A 20,473-nucleotide genomic window follows, 5' to 3' on the forward strand; every position below is an offset into this window, starting at 1 on the left:
TACTTATCATACCAACCTCTTTAGAAAATATAATATTGCTAAACCAGTTGTTATGGTTGATTAATCCAAGCCCTTCTTTTTAAAAACAGATGGCACATGCAAGAATAACAAAACACATTCTAGAGGGTATTTGATGAGAAAGTTCATTATCTTTCATTAGTTTCTTAGTTATACAGAGCAATAAAGTTGGATTACAAATAATTACAAAATATAAACAAAATGGAAGGCTGAAAACAGAGACCAGTCAATTATGCATATGAACAAGTATTTTTATGGATTTTGAGCAGATTTGAGCTCAGGATTCTCCTGGTTCTCACACTAAAAAAAAAAATTCTCTTTTTGAAACATCATCTGTAAATGTATCTATGAAGAGAGGTAGCATTTTTCATTTTCCTTAGTTCCTAGAATGATCCTGTTTGACTGTACTGAGCTAATGTACATTTATCAAGTCTTTTGTGATGGCCTGATTGACTCATTGCATATCCTTTGTCTAACTTGGGCGGTATGTTAAATGAGAGCTTGGAAAATGTTCTATTAGTAGTAATGCTGTCTCAGTGTCCCATAACATAAAATGCCTGAAATGAAAGAAAAGCCACAGGAGAAGGGAAATTACGAACTCAGTTGCCTGGCCTAAAACCCACACCTTCATGGATGGCAAAGAGAGCAGCTGAGCTACACAAGGGAGGCAACACCAAAACATACTGCCACCATTTGAAAAACGTAATTACAGGTCTGAAAAGCAGAATGTCAGAGCTGAAGCCTAGCAGGGCGGTTGTGGCTGATTTTTACATACAAGGGACTGGAAGGAGGAAGCACCAGAGACAGGCAGCACAGACCATAAGTCAATAGCTCCACAATCCACATCCATGACCCTGCAGCCTGTCCCTCTGGGAGCTGCCACAGTGGTGACCATGTCCAGCCAGCTGAAACACGCCCAGAGCACCACATACATCCCGTAGCAAATCTGTGCTGGCAGCATGGGGCATCAGTTTCCCCAGGGAGCCAAGGCATCATGCTCCACTGCAGCAACCCAGCACCAGCCCAATGCCCCTCATCCAAAAGTCTGCTGGTGTGAATCCCATTGCCCTCACATTCCTGATACCAAACCACATCAGCATGGTACAGCTATAGGCACTCTGCCAATATTTCCCAGTACACCAGGGAACATGACTCCACTACTTGGGCAGGGAAAACTGTTGGAAGGATGAGCAGAAACCTGTGTCTACCACATAGGCAGACAAGGCTTGCTGCATTGAGTAAAACCATGGCACTGCTCCAAGCCCCCTTCTCACTCAGGAAGAGAAGAGAACACTGGAAATAATTGCTAAACTTCTTCCCACTTCAGTCTGGATCAAACTGTACAGCCTTTCAGCAGCTATGAGAGCTCTTATGTCTTCTGCACAGCACTTTCAACACTTCCAGCTAGGAACCAATAAAATAACTAGACCAATTTCTTGGGAAGTCCCAGAATCATGCAATTTCTTAGCGAGGAAATTTACATTTCCTCTTCATAATAAGCATTCAAGACCTCACAAGGAGGAAAAAACAACATCTGGGGTTGAGTCCTCTCTGAGTTCATGTATCAGGTCACAACCTCAATATCCTTCAGCTTTCAAAAGGGGAAGAGTTTACAATTTAGCCCTTTTCCTATAAAGTCCTCTTAGTTGCCCTCCTATGACCCTTCTCTCTGAGACACATATTTTAAAAAAATGAACTGCATGTGTTTCCTGGCCTTACCTGAGGCAGGCATCTCCCTCTGCCTCCATCCTGCCTGTACTCCTGCCTCCTGATTCGGCCAGCTCCCAAGAACACCAGGGGACAACCCTGGTGCCTTCCTTCTCAGAAGTGCAAAGAAAGGAAACTTTGTGTGAAATGGGATGCTGTGTCCAAAACAGATGTTTCCAATACACTTCTACCATTTTAGGATTGATCAAACACTTTGCTTTCCCTGTGTCCTGGAGCCTGCTGGAGGCGAAAGCTCTCCAGGTTCCCAAAAATATTTCTTCATAGCAAACAAGACACAAGAGGACTTGGGCTATGAAGAGTCCATCTATGACAGCCTTCAGTCAGAAGCAAAACCTGATATGAAAGGAGCCAAAAGGAATTTTCTGGGGGAAACAAACGCTGTAGTAAAAAATGAAACAAGACTTATGCAAGAAACTGCAACAATGGGAGTCACATGCAAAGACTACAGAGAGTACGCAATTGGTTTCTCTCAGTTCAAAGTGTGCTTTAAATCCCTATTTAACAGGAACCGTAGCTTTGCCTTGATTTACTGTGATCAAAATACAATTATATTATTATGAAAAGTAATAAATTTGCATTTACAAGACATCCAGAAGAATTATCTTCTCCAGCTAACCTTGATGGTAAATTCAGGCATGGAATATTTTCATACTCTTACTACCTGCTTCCTTAAGCATTAGCATCACCTGCAAATCCAAATGTACTCTCCTTGAGATAACAGTGCAATTCATGCTGCTCGGGAGAGAGCTGAAGGAGCATCTGCACCTCCTTGAGTGCAGCTAACACCTTAGCCTCCATCATGAGTTGCGAAGGGAACAGGGTGGTAGTTTCTAATTAAGTCTGGAGCTAAAGACCAGCAGCAGAGCTCAAACAAGTAACAAACCATGTGGTTGGATGAAGTCATGGGAAGGGTCTCCACCATGCAGGGAATGACAGCAGTGCATTCTTCTATTTCCTAAAGTACACACATAAAGGAAATTAACATGTAAAATGAATGGATGAGTTCTCAAGGCAAGGACCTGTGTTATTTATAGATTTAGCCAGTACACTACTCTGACTCTCAACATTTAAGCAGCAATTACTGGATAAGGGGAGATTCCAACAATCTGGAAGTGACAAAAGGAACCACACCAACTTGTTTGCTTTACCCAGCCCTTACATTCATAAGCCATTGGCCTTACTTGCTCACGAGCTTCTCACTGAGCTGCAGAGTCCATCCAGCTCTCTTTAACAAGCAGCAAAAGTCGACTCTCACCATATCTGGCCCCTGGCTAATGCAGAAGCCAGCCCAGTCCAGCCCACCTGGAAAGCACGGGAACCGAGCTGGCTGGCACAGCCCCTCGGGCAGCCCCGGAGGCCAGGGGGCATCACCAAAGCCCAAGCTAAAGCACTGCCAGAGAGAGGGCTTCTTTTAAAAACAAACATAAAGTGTAACACTTTAGAAGAAAACACTTTTACATTTACAGAATTCTATTAAACCTGCTGGCAAACTCCCACCAATTGCAGCAGGATACCAGGATTCTACCCTTGATATTTTAAGCAACAATACCCAAATAATCCACACAAAAAAGATGAAAAAACCCCAACCACCAAACAACATACTGAGAGGCTCTTTGGAGATCTTCACATAGGGGCTGTCAGACACCCACATACCATTGCAAAGTCTTCGTTAGGACCAAGTGCTATGTTCCGCTTTTCTTCTTCAGCCACGTAAACTCCAGAGATAGGAAACCACCTCTTTTCCCCCAGGATCATGCAGACATCTGATTAAAAATGGTGCTGTTTTCCTGCAAGTCTTCACATGGAGGCACGAGATGCTGCTGAACAGACTGAGCAGAGTTGCCTATCACCCAGCCCTAGTGAGCAGGCTACAGTGCTAGAGACAGCAACGGAAGAGCCAGTTCCTGGAGATTTTTTCTGACTACAAGTCTAGACAGGAAGCTTGAAAGAAAAAGAATTGCTTTATAGGGGTTCAGATTTAATTTTTTCCTTTAAAAGGATATTCCTTTTATATGATATCATATATAGGATAGATGAGACACACACATATATACATGACACAATAAAAGCTATTCATATTTTTGAATTGCCTAAAACCTGAACAATTCCTGGAAAATGACACAGTAAATTTTCTATCTAAATGGTATGTTAAACTAGAATTAAGATTATGTTAAAATAATAATTAAGATAATTTACTGATTACAAGTAAATTACAAATAGAAACGTAAGCAGCACATTTTCATTTTCTCTGAAACAAGTATTATTATCCATAAAAAATCAAATTCAAGTGTAAACTGGAAATTAAAGTATCAAGCAGAAATGTACAGGAAGGACATCAAATTAATAACTATGGACTTAAACCTCCTCAGGTTATAAATGGTTCATATGGTCCCAGACAGCACTGGAACAGATGTTCAAAGCCACTGGATACAGTTTTGGTTATTTACTCCCCCATTCATGGACAAAAAGTGTCTTCTAAATCAAGATCACTGCCTTCCATCACCATGCTGAGACAATAGGTACCTCCACTTTGTTTGGAGCAAAGGCAGCCTTGAGGGGGTGGCTGGGAAACCACAGTGCGTTCCAGCTCAGAAATGAGCCTTATGTTGAAGGCAAAGGCAAAGACACACACCACATAATCAGCAGTAAGAACCTTCATGCCCATGAGCTGTCATTTACAAGGGGATCTGAGCCCCTGATCTCCTTACGGTGTGATTATCTTTCCTTCTCCTTAGATAAGAGATCTCTAGGACCACATCCAGGCCTGATAAAATTTTATTCCTTTTTAAAGAAAGAAAGAGCGAGTATAAAGAGAAAACAAATTAGAATTGAGCAAAATGGTGGTGACAATGATTGTCTTTCCCACTATTTCAGTCACTAGTAAGCAGGAAAGCTAAAAATTACATTTGGAAAAAACCCCACTTCATATACCAGTTTTTTGAGGAGTAGGAGTGGCTAGATCACAGTTTGAAGAAGCAATAGACAAATTTCAATTTGTGGGATTCTCCAGCTGCAACCAAAGTGCAGGCTCCAAAGCTGCAAATGGGGAACAGGAACCAAACATCAGAAACCAAAGGGTGAAAGGACATCATCACAGTGACACTACCATGGCCTTCAAATGCCACAACAGACGACCTTATTTATGCACTGAGGCAGGTTAGCAGTGTAGTCCCCAGACATGTGATTCAACTTTGACTGCAGTAGTGTTACCTAATGTCCTTGCCCATGGCTGTGGGGTTGAACAAGATGATTTTTTAAGGTCCTTTCCAACTCAAACTATTCTATGACTCTATGTTCCTCTTCTCCAGCTGATCTACTCGCTTTATAAAATATACCATTATAGTTAGCATGCATCCCAGTAACCTGCAAGGCCACCCCAAAAGTTGAGAGTAAGTGTAGCTCCACGTGGGGCACAGGTAGTTGAGAAGATTTGTCCACAGCAATAGCCCACACACAAAGAGCACAGTGCTGACCCAATGTTAAAACCCACTCTAGTTTTACTTGCACAACAGATGAAAGCTGAAGTGCTTTCAGGAAAGTACTGGTGTTTTCTTAAGGCACTGTTATTATGTAGATAAGAAATGGAAAAGTATGTTGTTTACTATAAGCTCTGCTTCAAGGACACTGTTTTTAGTCATGTCTTACTATCTAATTAATAAACGTATTGAAATTGCTGTGCTGAATCAAGAGCAAGGTACAAGGCAAGCAGCTGTAGCAGATCTGTGAAACTGGAAGCTAAGAACTTTTATCAAGATTGGCAGCAAAAGTTTGTATTTCTTATTTTGTAGTACTAGAAGAGCAAGAGCAATACTGGAATAACCAGATGAAGAAAAAAATTCTGGCATCAGAAAATCTAGTTCACTATTTGTCTGGGATGTTATGAAATATCCAGAAAAAAAATGGCTTCCATGGCCTTCAGTATATTTTCATAATTGTCACACAGAGATATAAAGCTTCAAGAATCAGTATTCAGTGCTGTTATTTTGTGGGGCAAGAAAAATACCACTCAAAACTTGCTGTTTATAAAAGTTACAATAGTAAAATATTTCTCCATAGTAAATTATCTTCAGTTACTAAGTAATATATAGGAACACTGTAATAAGATTTACACAATTTGACTTACATGCAGGTGAAAGTTTCATAAAGCTACATTACTGAAAGCTAAGTGAAAAACAATTCTGTTATAAAAATTCATTTGAACATAACAAAAAAAATATTCCTGGAAGAAAGTCATTACAGTGCAGATGGTGACCTGCTTGTAAAATGTATGATAAACTAAGGCAAAATTTAGAATAACACTGTTTGCTTCTTTCCTTTGGAAGGAAATTATGGGCTTTGAAGGACTTTGTTAAAAGAGGCCAAAGCAGATCAAAACCACTGTGGTAAAATGAATTCTTTAACAAGATTATGATGGATGAACTCTTTGTCCAAAGAAACAGGTTGTTTTTAGGGTGGACAGAGTAGATGGAGGCCAATTTACAAGCAGATCCCAAGGCAGGCTATCAAGCATCCTACAAGGCATTTCAAGCCAAGATAAAGCATGTCCATGAGTACATGTCTAACTGGCACCTGGCAAAATCCATGCCTGCAGCTTTACTGCTGTGTCACATCCCATGTACTAAAGTGCACTTCACAGCACCTGTACCAGGGCAAAGGGCTCCCTCCTGCTCAGCACCACACAAGCTTTATTCAGAAAAGGGTTTTGTCCATGGGATGATGACCACAAGCACAATCACAAGCTCCTTGGTCCCGCAGAGTCTGCAAGCACCATTAAGATCACTTGCTGATGGAGATGCTGGGTTTTGCTCCATGAGGGTGCCTCTGCTTCCTGCTAGACAAGACAAGCACTGGTCCACAGTGTGGAAAGAGGGAAAGGATGGAGCACGTATTGTGACTCCTTTGGCAGGGAGATTTTCTTCTCTGATGTTCACAGTTCCCCTTATCTGTTTTTATCTTATTTTTACTGCTTTTCCTTATTAAGTATTTTGCCATGTGGTTTAGTCAAAATAGATGCAACCAGCCATTACTCAGTTTAGCCTGACATAAATGTTTAAGGAAGCTCACAGCTCACTGCTGGGCCACATACACATTGCAATTTATACAATTTGTAATATAAACCCAGCTAAAAGGGAGAAAGGATAAAAAGAAAATTAGCAAGAAAAGCAGACCTAACAAGACAAGTAAGTTGGTTCCCTTTGATCTCATTGTTTCTGCTATTCTGAAGGGTTTTTGATCTGTCTCGCTGTTCCAGCTACCATTTAACTGCTCAGTGTGAATGAGCCACTCAGCACTTCTCCCTCTAGAGTAAATCTCTGCTAGAGGATAAAGTCCTCCTGTTCCCCATACCCATCTCTGCAGCCTGACAGCTTCCACCACAGCAGGTGTGTCATGCTATGTGAGTTTACACAAAGATCAAGGGCTTGAGAGATTGAGAGTCTCCTGAGTCATTCCAGATTTGCTGGGGTAACTCTGGCTATGTTGACAGATGAGAATTTGATCCTCTGTCCTTAAAGAGATTAGTTTTATGAAGCAGTTCAGCAATTCAAAAAAATGAAAGCTATGGTCCCACATTCTTCTTCTCCAGTTTTACTGTATTTAGCCAGCCTGTCACATCCCTGTTGTATGTGATAAACAACTGAAATGTTCAAGTCTACCAAGGGCATTTTATAGTGTGCCTGCATGGGCAATTGCTGCTTCCATATATGATGCAGTATTTTCAAACTCTGTGACACCAGTGCCAAAAGTCAACATGCTGACAAGAAACACACCAGCACTAAAATTAATTAAAATGTTCTGTATTGCAAAAATCCCATCAATCTCAAAATTTAAGACTGCCTTCACAGCTCTTTGTGCTTGATGAATTCTGACAATCTCTTGAATAGGTTTTCTCTACATATCTTTGCATGACAGAGTCAGGACATTAAGCTTCTATCATTCCAGTAACACCAAGATTTTTCCTTCAATCTTTTCAACAATGGATGATGTATGTTTGCTGCATATCATCACCATCTTTTTGAGCTTTACAGAAGTATGCTGAAAAATCCTAGAGTTATCTTCTTGCAAATATGTTTTTGTTTCACTAATCTGTTAAAAAAAAAGGAGAAAAAGGAGGAAAGAAATTCTATTAGAGCTCACCTCTGACTTTCTTTTCTCTCAAAGAGGATTTTCCCCCTTTGCTTACAAGAGGTGACACCTCCTTCACCTGCAAATGGATGGGATTCTTGGTGAATCCCATGACATCACAGGCAAAACATAGCTACAATATGTCACTTCCTGCAATTTAATGCCTTCGAGCCAACTTTCATCATCCAGGAGACATAAATATGCAGAAAGGCATCCACAGAGGAGACTCAGAGGCGCTGTGGAGTGGGGATGGTGCTGAAAACAGGTAGCTAGCAGGGGCTGCCAGGTACCTTGGACCTGGCAGCAGAGCAGGACAGGAGATTGGTGTCTTCTTCCTCCCTTCTTTGCAGCCCTCCTGCTCCCCATCACAGCCCTGACCTCCCTGCTGGCAACCACGAGGACTTCTCTTCAGAGACAGGCCGTCCCTGTCTGTGAATCCAGAACACACAACCCACAGACATGCAGCCCCAGCTCCTTGTTGGAGTTCTGCCACAAGTGACCCGATGGTAATGAAGGGAGGACTTGTAACAAAATGGAAATGGAAACAATGAAGTTTTACGCCCTGGAACAAGTTATTAATTGTAGTCAATCGATGTTGTAAGCATAGTAACTTCAGACAAGATAGACATTCTTACTAACCATCTGATCCAACACTGTGCCCTGAATCTGAGGCTAATCATGAAAATATTTCTCTCACACCCACTCACTACAACAACAAATGCTGCCAAGTGTAATAAATTTCCCCTTTTTTGTTGATCTGCCTATGTCCAGAGTTTGCTGCCTTTCTGTTAAGACCATTCCAACCAGAACAGCATAAATCCTTCCCTAGCTGCCACATTATCAGTAATTGCATGTCTTGAGAGTTATTTTGCCTGGTTTTACCACCCAAGAAGCTATTAATAGATAAATAGAAACAGTGAAAAGAAGAAAAAAGATCAATGCGTTAAAAATTGAGCACAACCAGGTCTTTTAAATAAACATATGTACTTCAGCCTCCTGCTGGTAATACACAATTTCTGGAAAGGTTATACACTCACTTGAAAGTGTTAGTCTTAATGTGTGCCAACTTAAAGGGGCAAACGTGGCTACTCTGCTCCACGATGGCTCCAGGCCCCAGCCCCCTCTCCAAGCTAACAGTGTAGTTGTGTCTGATCTTCTACCTCTGTCTCCTCCTCTGGCCTGTTCTGACCCTACTGTAACTCGTCTATGGGCATTCACACATGCTTTGGCCCAAGGCAATGCTGTCAGTCAGTATTATGAAGCTTAGGATCTCCAAAATCACCATGCTTTACTTACAAGTGTTCTCCTGTCCTGCTACAGAATGGTCCAGCCACTAATAGTTTTCTCCTCTCAAAACCAGTCCTTGGCTATTTTCATGGCCATCTTTCCTCTTGAGAAGATTGGTTTTTGACTATAACAGTTCAATAAATTCACCAAAGGTCTTCAAAAGCATTTGTCAGAGTTTCCCCCAGCCTGGACAAATGTCATTTCACAAGTGGCATTTCCAGAGCTTTTCCCCCTGAATTTAATGCTTAAAGCAATCTTATATCTACACATTTTGGATGATACAGGTGTTCAAGTAACAAAAGAGGAATTAGTGTGGCAATATGCTGCAGTGAGAAATGCTTGAGGGTATGAAATGCATTATGAAGGTTAATCATCTATCAGCTAGCACAAGCAGGTCTGTTACAGACAGTTAAACTGTCTGTACTAACACAAAATGCAGTGCTGGAATGTAGCAAATGCACCAAAGTACCACAGAAAACATTTTCATATCCATAAATACATATTTTCCATCCCAAATGAAACTATTCCTTCCTTGAAAGAAACAGATGTTATGGCAAAGCTGGTTTCTCTTTTAGGACTGATTGTTTTTGTCAGTTTGAACTCTTTTAGCTGGTACACAATGATATGATTTTGATCCATCACTGCTTTACCAAGAAAATGGAAATGGAATGAAAAATGAAATCCTACTGAGATGATGAATCTTAATCACAGTAGGGAAAAGGAATATTTTGTGCTACTTCTGTAGAAGGAGTAACAAAGGTATGAAAAAAATAAACCGAGGTAGACTGGCAGCTCAATTACACAGCACCACCGAAAGTAAAAATGTTAAGGTTTAAAATATAACACTGCTCAGTACTCTACTTGGGCTAAATTGATACAGCAAGACAAATAATTTTAAAATTCTTAATGCTCTTATTTTATTGTATTTCCCTTTTGAAATTCCTAACCAACATCATTCATGACTGGGTAGTAACACAGTGGTCAGGAAGCATGCCTGAAATATTATGAAAACAATATTACTTTTCCATTTGTCATTTGCAATAAAGTGAGATGATACACTAAGATCATCATTATTTTCTCTTAAGTTCTGTTTGTGGGAGCTGAAAATATCTGTCAAACACAGAAGTGCAGCACTCAGTCAGCTCACATGGCATGAAATGTCAACTCTTTCTAGGCCAAGACACAAAGACAGAGGGGTTTATCTTGGCAGTCTTAGAGGTACAGTGTTGCCTGCCTGACTCTGCATATTAAGTATTCAGAAAAGTGTGAATTACATTGATTTTAACAGATATATTCTGAAATTTGCTACTCATGATGTACATTTCACCATGGACCCTTTCATTCTTAATCTAATCATGGCAAAGATTATGAAAATACACCTAGGAAGATCCTCTGATGGTGGTTCCATTCTCCATGACATCCATTCTGCACTCTGCTGGATAAGCCAGCAAAAGAAATTTGATCCAGGTGAGTCACAGACAAAAAATTACATCTTTGTTGAATAAGCCAAATCCTTATACTTTTATGCAGGCTGCAGAAGGCCAGAACAATATCTAACATAGAAAATCTTGCTGGCATAAGGTTAACCCCCAAATATCGAAAGAGCAGAAGAAGTCAACATTGGATGAGTGCTTTGCTCCACATGGCCACATCATTTCTGATCTGCTAATCAGAAGAAAAAAGTTAGATGGATTTGTGATAGGCCTTGAATTTAGTATGAAGAGAACAAATCTTGCAACAGTGACTCATTTTGAAAGAAAAAAAAAACTGGTTAATCAAGGAGTGATCCTGCCTTTGGAAAAGTTACTAAGGTGTTCACTATACTGTCTGTGTTTGCCCTAACTAGTCTAGACTATATTTGATAAAAATCTTGGGATATTAGAACTGCTCAGTCAGAAAAGAAACAGAAACTGGAATTTCAGAAATATGTAGAATCAAGGAAACGAAGATCTGACCAATTTGAAGCGGCAGGAACGGGGAGGACCTGCCGTAACCATTCACCCTCCTTGTGTGCTCACTCAGGTCTGTGGGAGGCAAAACAGTTTCCTCCATGTTTGCTATAATGCAAATTGTTTCATAATGATCCCTCTTTTCAGCAAAAGTCTGTGGAGCCTTATGCTCTTTAACACAACCATTAATGTGCTACTAAGTGTTCACACAGGATATTTTTAAGGATGTTTCAGGTAGGAATTACCATTCCCTGGAGCAGCCTAAGATCACTGTTAATGTTCACTTCTTGTCAGTCATCCTCCATACACCAACACTAACAGAGCTAAAAACAGCAGCACAGTTTTGGAGAAGGATATTCTCCAATGTAAACATTTTATAAATTAAGGGGTTTTTTTTAGATTGGATATGTATCATCAACAGAGCCAGTTAAGTGTGGCACAAAGCAAAGTGTCCATGAAAAAAAGGGAGAACTTTCCACATTTTCTCAGCCTGCCAGAAAGAGAGAAAAATGACTGAAATTTTTCTTTTTCTGCCTCTGCTTAAAGTGTAATTGGACTGAACTCTGGATAATGTCCAGAAATCGGAAGACCTCCCTTTGATTAAATGTGTATTTTCTAGAATGAAGTTGGAATTACCCACAGCTGCAGGTTTCAGATACCCTGCCTTTAAGTTACAAGTAATATATTAAAAAACACACAAAAATTACTCCTCCCCTGCTAAAAAAAAGAAAAAAGAAAAAAAGAAAGCAGTCTGTAGTAACGATAGCTAATAGTTGAAATGGATAGAACATATACACAGATTTTTATTTGCAGTATGATCAGTCCAAACTACAAATCCGACAACTTGTCTTCTAGTAAACACCCCACCTTGGCATAACTTCCCTAGGGGCATATCCATGTTACTTCTAAGATGCAGTCAGAACAGCATGTGGTAAAACAGAAGAAACATATGGTTTGTGGTTCCTGCCTATGCCTTATTCAACAGCCGTGGATTTAACAAAAGCTAGTTGGCTTAGGTTAAATTACTGGTGCAAAACCAATTAGACATACTTGGCCATGTGCACATGTCCACATGGGCAGGAATCCCAAGGCACGGGGTGTGCGTAGGAGATGTCTGTGTGTGGTATGTGTGAACCCTCTCTTTTCTCGCTGACGCTAAAGGAAAAATCCAAGATAAAAGACGACAGTCACTGAACCATAGGGAGAAACAAGGTTGGGCAAAGGAAAAGATAATGAAGAAAAAAAGAATGGAAATTGGAATACAGAAAAAAGGGAGGAAATTAAAAACTGACAGTACGCATAGCAGAAGGATAAATATGTGGCTAACGTACAGGACAAAGAGTCCTTGCCAAGCACCATGTGTAACCACAGTCACATCTTCCCTTGTTATTTCAGTTAGCAGATCTGCCAAGCGAAGGAAATACTGAGCTAATGCAGGTAGGAAAGATCGCATGAAGTCCTGCGAGTAACGCTGCTCACTTGCTGCTAGCACAAAATAAACTAATGGTGTCCCAACCTTTTTGGTTCAAAAGCCAAATAAGGCCCTACTTATTATTTTGAAGAGGTCAGAGTTGTAATGAATAATAGCTGACAAGACTTCTGCCCTGTTTCACTCTACATCCCGAACTCACCTGGGAAGGTCTAGCCATGGGGAGACAAGGGATCACTGCTGCTTGGGAGGGACCTTGGGTGACAGGGGCTGGTGGAGACAAGTGAAAGCAGTCCCCTCCATCCATTCTCAATGGGACCAGCAGCTATTCCTAGCTGCTCACACTCAGCTTCTCCTTTCCTTCTCCTGCCACTCAGGGTGGCATAACACAAAGCAATCACCTGCAAAAGGCTTTCCTGGTCAAGAACAGCTCCCTTTGGCTCTTTTGGCTACTTCCATAGAGATGCAAGACTTTGAGGAGGCCAAAACCCCTTCTCCCTTGGTTCCATCCAGTACAGCAGGGCAGCAGGCAAGCTGTGCAGGGGTAGGGGCTGCTGGGCCTCAGCTCACACCGTGGCTACAGCTGTAAGCCCAGCAGCAGCACCGCAAGTATCAACACACCACTTTGTGCTTTCCCATTAGGGATTCTCCCAGTGCAGTTCAGGAACAGCACTTTTGTACACAACGAAATGCAGTTTTTCTCCTAAATAAAGTTATCTAGAAGTGCCAAAAGTGACAACCACCCAGCCTTAAGTAAAGGAAACCCCAGGCAAACCCATAATATTTGCTCACTTCCACTGCAATCTCAAAAATAGCTGGTGCTCCAGAAACTACTTCAGGCTTCTTCAGAGCAGCCGGCAGATCTGAAACCTGGCTTTTACATTTCCACAGTATCTCTGCTGACCTAGCCAGCAACCCCGTCTCCTAATTTGGTAGCAATCCTCTGGCTTCTCCTGTTGTGGGCTATGTGATTGCTTGCAGACTGAGGAAACTGCAGCCAGGCAAGGATCTGTCTCAGCATAGCAAAGGGCAGTGGAGGCAGATGGGAGAGGATGATGGACTCTGCACTCAAGCTGTCTTGGACCCATATGCAGTAAGAGTAAGCAAGCATGAGAAGAGAGTAAGCGTATGGTATGGCCCAGGCCACAAACAAGACCCTTAAAAAAACCAAAATGCACCACTGATACCTAGTTTTGCCTCACAGCATTACTAAACATAGTTCTTTAACTTTCTGAGGACAGACATATCCTCCTCCATCTCCCCAATTCACCCCTTGGTTCAGGGAGCTCCTGTCACTCAGGCACACATGCTAGCCAGCAGGCTATGTGGCTTACCTCAGCTGGCCTAATAAAAGGCTGCAATGGAAAACACCCCAAATTTGCAGCTAGGTTGTCACAGCACTGACTTGGGTAGAGCGGGAACCTCAATGTGGCTCCCAGGTGATGGGGTAGGGTGAGGTCCATCACTAGTAATTCAGATGGGGTTTTTTTGCTTTAATATCTGTTTTTGCTAGCAGGAATCCTACCTTAGACCCATGCAAGATCCTTGCTGAAACTCCATTTCAAAAAATACATAATGTAGAAAGTTTCTGCTTGTATAATTAGAATTTTCTGATACCAAATATATTTTTTTAAATTTGCAGTACAAAAGTTTCTGCTTTTGTACTCATAGTCCCAGCATGCACTCTGTAAGTACACAACAGCTTCAGGGTAAGAGTAAATTTTAGTGTGCTTCTCCTATAAAAAGCACATACAAACACAAAGGCAGAATGGAATTCTCCCTATATTTCAGCTGCAAGGATCCTCTACACAAGTACTGAGAAGTAACTGCACAGAGTCCTGTTCCCCCATGGGATGGAAACATATAAATTCCAAATAATTCAAGGTGAGCCAAAGAGAAAAACCATCCAGGCAGGATAAAAAATTCCAGCTGCATGCTGACCGCAACAGAAATCAAGACAACTGTTCAAAGAGCTGTGCCAGGCATCCAGATGCTGCTGCTGGCATAAGAAGAAGATCTTCCATAGTCTGATAGCAGCTGGTTCCAGGGACAGCAGCCAAAGTCTGAACTTAAAGTAGAGAAGAAAGGAGAGAGAACTGACAGCTCACCACTTGATCAGCATCCTTCCTTCTGTACAGGCATATGCATGTTAGTCACTAATCATTGGTGTTCATCTGGAAATTGAACACTTTTATATAGCAAAAACCCAGGTTTGATGCATGAGTGTACCAGGCCCTACGACCCTGAGATGAATAGGACTGACATCTGTAAAAACCTCACTGCTCATGTACGCAGGGCCACTGCAGGATATCTCGATGAGGAAAAAAAACTGCTTGAGAGCATGGAGCCAGAGTTCTCTTAAGTTTTTCACAATTTCTGCACAGTGTTCTCTTTTAAAATGTTCACTTCTTCAATTACTGGAACAAGCAGGACTTCTCAAATGTTCTGTGTCTGTACCTATCCCCTTTCATTTCAAACTGCTGCTGACACCCTCCTTCAGCCTCATGGCACATGGTTTGGGCACTGCACAAGAAAGTTGCCTCAAACTGAACGGCATTAAGATAATGGAGGCAACTTGAAATGTTCCTGTTATAAACTGTCCCCAGGGATTGCTTCCCAGGCACTTTCAGGCATGTTTGTGGCTCAGAAAAAATAAGTTGTGCATACTCCCTTCAATCCAGGCTACTTGAGACTGACATAAATCACCATAGGGTAGGAGCATACTCTGCTCTGCTCTGATGAGATCCCACCTTGAATACTGTGTCCAGCTCTGGGATCTCAGTACATGACAGACATGGTCCTGTTGGAGTGGGTCTAGAAGGCTGGAGCACCTCTCCTATGAGGACAGGTTGAGAGAGCTGGGATTGCTCAGCCTGGAGAAGGGAAGGCTCCATGGACACCTCACAGCACCTTCCAGTACCTGAAGGGGGCTACAAGAGAGCTGGAGAGGGACTTTTCCCATGGGCATGCAGTGAACAGGACAAGGGGCAAGAGTTTTAAAAGGAAAGAGGGAAGGCTGAGATTGGACATAGAGGAAAAGTTTTTTATGATGAGTGTGATGAGACACTGAAAGAAGCTGCACTGTTGTGGATGCCCCATCCCTGGAAGTGTCCCAGCCCAGGCTGATTGGAGCTTTGAGCAACCTGGTCTAGTGGAACGTGTCCCTGCCCATGGGATTTTTAAGATCCCTTCCAACCCAAACCATTCTTTGGTCCTGTACCATGTGGAGTTGGCAGAGAGAAGTAGGGACTGACAGCATCTCAAAAGATCTGAGGTAGGTGTCTGCTCTTGGACACATTCCAAGCAGATAGAGGTCAGCTGCTGTTATGAGATGTGGTAGAAAAAAACTGTTGTGGTTTACATGCAGATGGTGGCAATTAGCTACAACACTATATTCAAGTTATATAGTACAGAATGAATTAAGACAGAGCATTACCAGGAGGCATAAAACATCCTCTGATGTGAAAAGGTTACAGAGGGAAAATTTTAAGGACAGATAGCGTTGGAGTGCAACTCAGCCAGGGGATCCCATTCCCAGGCCTTTGCTAACAGCAGCAATAAATCTACTTCTCAGGAGAGAGATAAGTTTGTTCTTAATAAGGGATGTGGACTGTATTAGCTACAGGATACATGTTCCTCTTTTTTACATGGAGAAAGGGATGCAACAAATACATTGGTCCTCGTAATGTCTTTAGTTATCAAAGGACCCAAAAAAACCCAATATAGCCATTATTATTTTTCAGTAACTCTCAATAATATTTTTATTAATGTCTCCATTAAAATTAAGATTCCGATATTCTTCATACAACTAGAACAGACCAAAAGTCTAATCTGGCCGATTGTCAGTCCCCAGTACCTGGAGATAGTTGGAGACGAGCATGAGTGCAGAGCAAGCACAGCTATACAGCACACTCCTCCATCCACCAGCTGAGAGCAGGAGCCTCTCTGGCTACCTCCACATCGGCACGTGGATGGTGGCCGGAGGGCTACCAGAGGGGCAGTTGTGCAGAGAAGAGGACTTGACTCCATATACCTGTTTGGGGGTGTTATTTTGGAGCAGATAAGACTGAATGTCTCTTTGCACATTCAAAACATTAAATGTGCTTCTGAAGTGCATCTTCTGGGTGAGTTTCACCTGAAGCGATTTCAGCTTGTGGGCCCTGAGACTACTCTCAGGCAAAAAAAGCAGAGGAGGCAAGGAGGATCAGGCAACTGCTTCAAAAACTGATTCTGGTTCCTCTTTATTCCTTCTCTGTAGTTCCTAATTTTTTTTTTTTCATTTTTTGACAGCCACTGAACTGTGTCTACAAAATTATCTGCTGTAAACTCAAGACCTTTTTCCTAAAGCACAGCAGATTGCTTAGACACACTATCAGCAGTGAAAAATTAGACATTAGAAATCTGAACCCTGCCCAGCTTTTTGGTTTTTTATATTCTCTTAAGGATCAGATCACAATTATGGTCAAATATATCCCACCCCCAAAACCACAATTAATCCCTCCATCTGATTTTCTCTCAACATTCCTGATCCCCAGTGGAGCTTCAAATGATCTACTTATTTTTGTATCTCAGAGGAAGATGTTATATTCTTCCAGTTCACAAAACAAAAATGTTATGGTTGGAGGCACTGGGCAAACCAGACTCAGTGTGGTGAAAAGCAGGAAGAGTAGCTGCTCTCTTACAAACAAGTTCATCACCAAAGTACGTCTGGCTGTTGGCATTTCTGCAGGACTGAAAGGTAGTCCTTTATGCCACTGGAGAAGTTTCTTAAACTCTAACTTCACTAATCTAAATAATTTAGTCTTGGAAAAAAGTGGATCCTCAAGTCAGAGGCAACGTGTGGCTGATCACAGCTCCACGGGGACCCTGGAGCAAAGGGGCAATGTATGCCAGTGATCCCAGCTGAACAACACAGAAAAGGCCCTGCTAAAGATGACAAAAACCATGTCTCACCAAACTTTTGTGGCTCTTGCCTGCATGCTTCAAGTGCATTTGTTTTCTTTCTTGACCAAACTAGACCCTCATATCATTATAAATCAACCCTGACCTAGAATGTTGTTCTGTTAAAAATACACAAGCTCTTTAGTTCCTCTTGTGCCTGCTTAGCAAAATAAAACACTGCTACTATACATGCAATGCCACTATGCCTAATCAGCTTGCACTAAGGGTGCTAGGACAAAGGTTGGGAATGAGAAGGTAGGTGAGAAAGGGGACAGAAATTCCTGACTTCAGAAGAGACAAACTGGATTGGAGATGGAGATGGGGCCCTCGAGGGAGTTGGCCAACAATCCCATCTAGTCAAGCATCTCCCAGAGCCTGTCGTCCTTTGGTAAGACTTCATCACATCTAAACTGCTCTAAAAACCACAAAGTTGTTCATTCAATAGGATTGTTCTAATAAACTTACATTTATACTTTGAATTCATTCTAGTCATAACAAGAATTTAAAATTCTTGAAAGTACTCCTCTGCCTATGCACAGTGACTTATGTGGGTTATGCATGATAGAGAATTTTCTTACAATAGTCTCCCTGTCATTTATCATGTCCTGAATAACTCATTTGTGGCCTTTGTCCAGAAATAACAGAATTATTCCCATGTTGGTGCTGATAAAGCTTTCCTTCATATCATCCCAGATTTTCTTCTCTATTTGACATTATACACACAACAAAGAAACATGGATAGATACATTAAAATGCACTAAATTAAGAAATTAGAAGGAAACAGGAAATAAGTTTACTGTAACTTTATAAAATGAAAACAAGGCAAACTCCAGAGCAAGCAGTCAGTCAATTCAGCATGAAACTAAACAAATATGTATGGAAGAAAGTCTACATGAAGGTCCAGATTTCATCCAAGGATTCAAGTTCAAAGGGGAGGCAAGGTCACAGCTCAGGGCCCACAAACCTTCTTGCATCCAAAGAGAGTAGTAACTGGTTGTCAAGAGAGGTAATAAAAAGCATCTAGCAATATCCTATAGAACAAACTGGCTATTGGTAGCAGCTTGCTTAAGCAGGGCAAAAGCATTTAGGGACTGCAAGAGATTAATACCTCTACCTCTGATCTGAAGGCTGCAGTATTTCGTGAAGACCATGCTTATCATAAACTGATGAGGATTTTGATTTTCATTTTGCTGTCTCACCTTTGAGTTGGGATCTAAAAGGATGTAAAGACTAAAAATGGGAAAACATCAATCTGCTCCATTTCCCTTTTCAGTAAGTCCATCCTGTACGATTAACTGCAACCCAGTTTCAATATAAGAGATCAAAGGATTGTGCAAAAAGACTGAGGGGAGTAACGGGGAAAAAATAATCCAAAAATTGGATTCAAACATTGGACCCAGCTCTCAAATCTAATGCCCAAGCAAAATAAAAAAACAAAAAAAAACAGCAAACCAAGGCCAACAAGGAAAACCAATATCATATATTGCCTGAATATTCCAGGCATAGGCCTAGTTATTTATGAATATACATAGTTTTGACTAGATGCCAAACTACCATGTAAAAATGATGATAACTCTAATGAGAACTTTGTTCACTGTACTACAAATGCCAAACAAAGGTACAATACTCTACATGGATTTTTCTATTATTTTCTTAGGATTTTATTTTAAAATGGAACCAGCCAAAACAAACAGCTGCCAAGAATCTCTTCCAGTACATGAGCAATCTGCTTCTAATATTTACCAGGTTGTGGGTTTGCCTTTAGAGAAAAGGAAAAAAGAAAAAAAGTCCTATGTTTGAATACAAGAAGTTGCATGCAAAATGCTATGTGCTTCCTCTTACTGCATCATTCCCAACACTATACAGGTAAATTTCTCTCCCATTAGAAATACCTGCATTCAGAGGATGAGAGACCAGCCTGATATTTCCGTCAGACAGCAATGGCACTCATCCCAGGACAAGCAGGTGATTTTTTTCGGTCTGCAGCATTTCACGATGGCACTGTTCCCTACCACTGCATATCTGCCAGCTGCAAGCGATAACATTTCAAAGTTTGAACCAAATAAATCAGAATTAAGATATTACCTGATCCCTGATATTTTTAGAACTAGGTCAATAGTTATTTTATTTCTGCAGTCAAGAAGTTTGAGCAAGATGAACTTCTTCAATCAGTACAAAATGTGTTCATTACTTTTTCATGTGTATTGGCTTAGATGTCTAGTCCTGCTTCACCATTTTAGTACCAAAATGAAATACATTATGCTGAAGCAGATAGCCTTATTAGATTTTGACCTTCACTACTAACCCCATCTAGTTAATTTGTTGCATCAGAAATGTAAATTACATATGTGCTCACCGGTGTGCATATAGTGCATATAAGCATTTATGCATTTCTGACCCATAAAACCAAAATTCTGCTTTTGGATGTTACTTGTGACAGAGAAAGAAATGACAATGGAGTTGTACATTTGTCTGATAAAGTCCAACTCTTACAAAAAGCATGCAACACCCTCACCTCTTCTACACAATACAATCAAAGAAAAGATACTTTCTTTGGTAAGAGTTCTCAGCCCTATCCTGTCAACAGTTAGCCTGAACAACAATATTTTCTTCACTGATCTTATTCCTAGCACTTGTTCTGATTTTGTCTTGGTTTCCTTCTTGATTACTCATATTTTCAACATACCGCCTTCCCATCACAGGAATTGTTATCAGATGACAGGGGATACTTCTGCCTCAAAGTTAAACCTCTGTGTAAGACAAAGCACAGAATTTTGGGGACCAAGAGGCTCTCAAGCTTTTAGCTGTTTTTATAATGCCCTTCTTAGTTTTACTATGAATAAGATAAATCAAACATTTAGTAAGGTTTCATCCACTCCACAATAACACATCTTCTATTCAGCATAAAAAAACAAAGGGGAAAAAAAAAGGAATAAATTTTCAAGCAGGTTATGTACCTGACATCTGGAGCCAATGTATCTAACAAAAATTAGAGTAA

The 20,473-nt window shown here is 41.0% G+C and overlaps 1 protein-coding gene and 1 long non-coding RNA gene across 3 annotated transcripts in view; both read right to left on the reverse strand.

Moving 5' to 3' along the window:
- Positions 1 to 20,473, reverse strand: part of ARHGAP6 (Rho GTPase activating protein 6) — a 327,498-nt gene that overhangs the window by 266,963 nt on the left and 40,062 nt on the right. The window contains exon 1 of one of the 2 annotated variants that reach the window (XM_027675164.1): positions 9,166 to 9,559. The exons of the other annotated variant lie outside the window; for it this stretch is intronic. The gene's annotated coding sequence lies outside the window, so the exon portion shown is untranslated. Of the gene's footprint in view, positions 1 to 9,165; positions 9,560 to 20,473 lie in introns of those variants that run through there. 2 annotated transcript variants of the gene reach the window in all.
- Positions 4,175 to 9,226, reverse strand: LOC113963728. The gene is made up of 2 exons (XR_003532924.1): positions 9,152 to 9,226; positions 4,175 to 4,527 (listed from the first exon to the last, which is right to left on the reverse strand). It is a non-coding gene; the product is annotated as an uncharacterized LOC113963728 (long non-coding RNA).

The sequence above is a fragment of the Neopelma chrysocephalum genome, unplaced genomic scaffold (assembly GCF_003984885.1).
Source record: "Neopelma chrysocephalum unplaced genomic scaffold, ASM398488v2 Primary Assembly neopelma1_25, whole genome shotgun sequence".
Taxonomy (NCBI): Eukaryota; Metazoa; Chordata; class Aves; order Passeriformes; family Pipridae; genus Neopelma; species Neopelma chrysocephalum.